This window comes from Microchirus variegatus (genome assembly GCF_963457635.1).
Source record: "Microchirus variegatus genome assembly, chromosome: 16".
NCBI classification, from domain to species: domain Eukaryota; kingdom Metazoa; phylum Chordata; class Actinopteri; order Pleuronectiformes; family Soleidae; genus Microchirus; species Microchirus variegatus.
Genome location: NC_139817.1, coordinates 7,444,412 through 7,451,157, shown reverse-complemented (window position 1 = coordinate 7,451,157; position 6,746 = coordinate 7,444,412).

The window sequence follows — 6,746 nt, the reverse complement described above, 5'->3', positions numbered from 1 at the left end:
TGAAAGTTTGTCTGAAGGGGAAGCAAAGTGGACTGTGATCTGGCTTAGTGACAAACGGTGTTCGTTCTCGTCGCTCCCGTCGTCTTCTTCTTCTTCTGCTGTTTCATAGAAGTGATTCACGTCCACCGTCTCTCTCTCTAGATCTGTGGGGATCCAGTAAAATGCTCTTCTGTTAGCCTCTCTCTGACTGTTTTGGCTTCCCGGGACACAACGACTGTTCACTTTTATGATGAAAACAGCCGGCGAAGAGACGAGTTTTATAGCCTGATTTATATGTCTAGTATACGTCTATAAGGATGAACTGCCTTGTTTCCTGCCAGGGGGCGTGTCAGAGGTGTTATCTTGGACGGTGACCTCTACAGGAGGAATTTTGTATAACACTTTCCACAATTGTGTAAATCTAAATTGATAATTTATTTAGATAAATATTTATTTGAAATTGACAGCTTACGACGACGGAGTGTTAGGGCCACTTTGAGAAAAAATCTTTTTCACAGAATGCAGTCAATTTACAAACTTTTTCTCGTAAATTTACAACTTTATTCTCGGAAATTGAGACTTTATTCTCGTAAATGTACAACTTAATTTTTGGAAATTTACAACTTCATGTTTGGAAATTTACAACTTTATTCTTGTAATTCAAGACTTTATTCTTGGGAATTTCCGACTTTATTCTCGTGAATTAAGACTTTATTCTTGGAAATTAAGACTTTATTCTCGTAAATTTACAACTTCATTTTTGGAAATTTACAACTTCATGTTTGGAAATTTACAACTTTATTCTTGTAATTCAAGACTTTATTCTTGGGAATTTCCGACTTTATTCTCGTGAATTAAGACTTTATTCTTGGAAATTAAGACTTTATTCTCGGAAATTAAGACTTTATTCTCGGAAATGTAAGACTTTATTCTTGTAAATTAAGACTTTATTCTTGTAAATTTACAACTTTATTCTTGTAAATTAAGACTATTATCTTAAATGTACAACTTTATTCTTGTAAATTAAGACTTTATTCTTGAAGTCTGTGAAAAAATGTTCTTCTCAAAGTAATCAGAAGCCTTAAACGATATACACTATCTTTATGTGTTGGAAGCCATTTTTGGGAGTAGTGACTCATCATCACAACATTTTAGGATATGCTTTTTTTTTTTGCTTTGTCTCCACCTATTAGATGACAATTTAACACCACCCTCACACGTGTGTTCTCAGGGGAAACAACCTGGCAACCTCCAAAAAGTCCTTTTTAAGCTAAATCATAATATTGTCTCAAGCTTCATAATGGGCTTCACTTTTATTATTTTATTATTTCATGAGTGTTTTTTTCGACCAACAACTTGTTTTTTTAAGGCGTGGCTTTCAGAGACTTTCATTTCATTCGTCGCGGGCTAATCTCGTAAATCTGAGCCGCAGAATTCAGCGTTGTTTCGTCAGTCGTTCCCGATTTGGTCCAGAAACAACAAAAAAGAAAGTTACCATTCAGAAGCTTTTCTGCAAACTGTTTTTCCATCCCGCAAACCGTGTGCAAGTGGCAAATCGGGGGCAAGGTGAGGATTGATGACCCTGGGAGACGTTACTTCATAGTCCCAGACCAAGTTATAGCACATTATACCTGCTGCACTGACCTCACACTGGAGCTGCTGTGGAACTGGAAAAGCCTAACATGCATCCGTTGGGTCGGGCAAAAAAAAAAGACGAGGAAATATCTCAGTCATGTAGTGGGCATGAAGTTTTCCTGTTTCCTGCTCAACCTCCACAACAGACACACACTCCATCATATGACTGAGTGTTAGTCTGTAATTACCTCATGTGTCAGGGTTACGCTCCATTGTTGTGACAGTAAAACTTTATAATTCAGACAATTTTGAACGGTTGCACTGAAAGTTCACACAGTTATTAATATCTATGAGCCGCTAATTATTTTCATTCATCATCATGCGTAATGCGGAACCTTTTTCATTTGCAGAAAGACAGCAGACGGCGTGCAGGTTTTCCTCCCCCCCGACTCACTTGATGAGGCGATGGAACCTGAACACTCATCTGTGATGTTTCTCAGCAAAGGAACGTGAGTCTTGTGCTATAAAGTGCCTTTGCTGGGTGCTGGGGATTCAAGTGTTTGTATGTACCAGTTCACAAATAACAAACTAAAACCTGAGGTTAAGGTCCTTTTATCTCATTATTTCGACTTTTGGGCTTCCAAAAGTACCTAATAAATGGGGGTTGTAGGTTATAACTGTCATGAACTCCACTCTCAGTGCTTCTCCCCCTCTTTCTAACTCCCTCCTCATCAGCTCAACTCCACCCACCTGTTCACCTCAGCTGCATCTGATCTCAAATCAGCCCAGTATATAAACTCCTCTCCAACCAACACTCACTGCCAGATTCTTTCTCAATGCTTGCACCAGACGGTTTTTTTTTTCCCCCCAGCGTTTTGCTGACTGATCTCCCGGTTTCGACCCCTGCTTTCCTTCACCTATTTCTCCCGCAAATCACCTCAGCCCTTCTCATGTCACGGACATTACTCACCAGTGTCCAGAGGCTAAAATTGAGAAGTACTGTCCCGCTTAAAGCGCTGCAAATCGTACCAAAAATGGCCACACACAGTTTATGATGGGAGTCAGTCAGGAACATGGGAGCAGATAGGACCCTGTCAATGTCATCAGGCTGTTTACACACACAGTTGACTTACAGGTCCCTGAGGTTCAAACTCTGAACTCCCAGTGGTCACTTTTGGATCTCAGTAGTCACTAATAAACCAAGCAGTCTGCAGAATGGTCAAATATTTCACATGCGGGCTGCTGCTCGCATACTTGGCCTTGCCCGGAGCCTCGCTCGGGGATTTGGTGTTCCGATGTCCGAGTTGCACCGCGGAGCGCCTGGCCGCGTGCCCCAGAGTCACGGCCGTGTGTGCGGAGATAGTGAGGGAGCCGGGCTGCGGCTGCTGTCCCATGTGTGCCAGGCTGGAGGGGGAGCCGTGCGGGGTCTACACGCCCAGGTGCTCCACGGGCCTGAGGTGCTACCCGACCCTGGAGCCTGGACTGCCACTGCAGAAGCTCATAAAGGGTCAGGGTCAATGCCGGCAAACGGGCGGATCGAACGACCTCTACCACCAAGCGCCGAACGGTAAGTTGTGCGTTAATGGTTTTTATAGTACATTGATAGTGGTACAAAATGGCAATCTCTCATGTTAAGAAAGGCAGAGACGAACCGGAACGTAACCATATATAAAATAGATTATTTATAATGAATTAGCATCATGTAAACTTAAAGCGAGCTGCTCCAAAAGTGGCTGATTGGCCAACAAGAGAGGGAAAGACATGATTTAGCCAGGTCACTCTTGAAAAATAGTTTTTTATCTGGTTAAATAAAGGAAAATAAAATAGACTTAAACCATTAAAGTACAAAATGCCAACAAGGTGTTGGAATGGAGCTAAACAGAGAAAACATTAGCATTTTAGCATCTATTACGTCATATTTTTGAATAAGTGAACTCGTAAAACACCGCATTTGGCGGAAAACAATAAACAAAATGTAATATAGATAAAAAAAAGAATATAAAATTATGACTTGTTGACTTGTTCTTCACCTCTCGCTTTCGATTGCATGTCTTTGAAGCAGCGGATGAACGCCGAGAGAATGAATAGAGTTCGTTAATTCACGGCGACACGACAGAGCGAGTCTTCAGAAGTGTAGCCACAGCATAAAAGTGATATAGTGGAACAGTCGCGGCTCTGTATACGCGGAGGGTCTGTGTAAACTTGTTTTATAGATTGTATAATTGGTTCGCTGCCACGCACTTTGTTACTGTGATTTAATGCGGACTCCATCTGGGAGCGTATTAATGAGTATTTTCTGCAAGAGCGCCAGCATCAGTCAGACTCGCTAGTTTTGACCTGTCATCATACCTGGGCATGACATTCAGATAATTATCCTGGAATAAGGAAACTTCCTGGAAAGCTGCGCAACTGAGTCAAAAAAACTATATTTTTTTTTTTTAGTTTCAATGTAAAAAAAACGAATAAACCTACATCAAACGCAACGAGTCACAAGAACTGCTGCCCAAAAGAAATAACTCAGAAAATCCTGCGGGGGGAAACAGAACTGTTAATCTTTGCTCGCCCACATTCGGTTTATTGGGGACGAAAGGTCACTATTGATTCCTGAAAATGAATGTTGACGTATGCAGTGTGTGTGTGTTTGGCAGGCGGCGGGAGGGAGGGAGGGAGGGAGGGAGGGAGGGAGGCCCACATCTGTCAGTGCAAACAAACAGCATCCTTTTCCGATGAACCCGTGACATGTCTGTAACCCACATGTTCTCAGAGCTCATTTAAATGGACTTGCAGTCGCGTTGCGTTACGATGGTAATTATGGAATATTGTCAAACACAGAGTCTCCTCAGGCTGGTGCACATCTCTAAGGCCCTGTTTTGTTTTTTTTTGCACGGATAGATTTGATCCATGTTAGTAAGAGAAGTAGATTTTCTCAAATTTGAAATGCAATTCACATCATATCTCAATCGAGAGCTCGGTCAGATTTGATATCGTCTTTTGCATCCCTCTAAAGATCCATTATATAATCGCTTTTGACATTTTATCTCACTATTATGACTTTTTATCTTATAATTTTGACATTTTATCTCATATTTTTGACTTTTTATCTCATAATTCTGACTTTTTATCATCGCTTTGAAATGGAGGGCCTTGTTATTGTCTCGAAACAAACAATCTCAAGTGGGAGCTTCATTGACTTCATTCTTTCTGGTATGCAAAGAATGCCATAGTTCCCTGAGTGAATCTGCAGTCTAATGTCAGTAATTCTTACACACGGACCTTTAATGTACATGTGAGCCTGGCCATGTATAATGCACGGATCATTGCAATATTTCCTTGTATGGTGGAGTCCTGGATCACAACTTTCACAGAGCACAGTTGTTGGACATGATAGACGATGGCGTCTGTGTTTGAAAGCTGCGTTCTTCCATGGTTACCAAAGTAACCTGTGCAGATATGTTGGCTATGTGTGGATATTGGTATCAGTGGATATTTGCTTGAACCCTTTCACGCCTAAGCTTCAAAATGTCCGTCTGCACTTCTATTTTGCTTGTTTTAACCATAAAAGGGCCAGATGCCCATTTTCCCCAGACTAACTTTCAATATCTGACAGTTATTTGCAATTTAATGCAAGTTAAAATGGTACATTAACATATTTAAAATGAAGATTTATTGAGAAAAAGCCGTGCACGAACACAAATTTGAAATTTGAACAGTATAACACAAAATTAAACTTATGTACAGGTGTTCTCTCTGGCGACAAAGACGTTGATTCGCCGGCTTTGTGCAAAGGCGTGAGTGAAATTACCGTAATAACCACATTACCTTTGACGTGCAACTTCTCAGCTTTCAGAAACCGTTGTATTTTTTCCGCGAGCACAAACCGTTGCGTAATTACAATAACGCAAAAATGCGCTTGCGCAAACGTTTCATCTGCGATTTACATCTACAGCTGCTGTGACTCGAGTAGGCAAAATATTATGTTAATTTCACTATTGAATCGACTAAAATAGATAAACTAGACATAGATCGGTATTGGTTAATAGCCCAAGAACTCCCGATATATCGGTAAAAGTACTCCTATAATCCCATTTGCCCGCAAGTCTTAGCATAACTTCCGCAACCTGTGTCGTCTATATTCTCAATCAGGCTCATATCAAACGGATCTCGGGTTAACTCGATATGGAATGTGCCTGAAATACCAAAATAGTCTCTGACAGTAACAGAGTGAGCAGAGGTGATTTTCATTATTTTTTTTTTTTTCACTCTGCAGGAATCTTCATTTGGTTGAAGTAACCGCATACTTTTTGGGTTTTCTGGTGGGCGAGGCTAGAGAAAACAAAATCTAATTCCGTCCTTTGTAACGTAAGCTGACCGTGATGGACTCGTCTGTGCTCTCTGCAGAGATTTACCGTCTTTGGTGTTCAAACCCGGTTAGAACACATAAAGAAAAAAAAAAGCTGAAAATGAGCGTCAGTTGAGACTGTGGTTTGCCCTCAGTTCACTGTGTTATACTTGGCTTTTCAAGCATGAGTAACTGCTGGCTGTCAGATGCCAACATCTGTCTCTTTTATACCTATTAAAATGCACATTTTGACTTTTTTTTTAAACTTCTTTTAAGGAGTTGTGTTGTGGTTATTTTGGTGTGACTCAGAGTTCAGGACGCAATAATCTCCCTCTAAATGAAATAAACAGCATGACAGCCTGAGTAAACAGTCCAGAGGTCAAACAGACCACTGCAGAGCACATTTTCACATCCTTCTTTTTTCCAATTTTAACATCATTTTGAACTGATGTCATTGATGTAGCATTTACCGCTTCTGGTGCAACTTCATCTGCTGTCCCTTTTTTTTTTTTTTTTGACAGAAAATGGCAACGCTGATGTTTTAAATCCACGAGCTTCGAGCTCGTCCAATCTGAGGCGCATGCAATGTTTTCGATGGCGCGGAGTCTTCGGTGTTTCCACTGCGGCTATTTTCGTAACGGGAGTGGACTTGGAAACGCTCTCGCAGTAAATGCTTCACATCGGCTTCGAGCCTGGCGACGAGCGTGAGCTTCAATCTCCTCCGCGCGAATCAAAACATCTCTCGTTCTCCGAGTCCCGAAACAAGGGAAATCAACTGACCGTTATATGCAAAGCCATTATATGGTGTATATATAAGTGATCATTATGCAACTATATTTGTAATTTTACATTT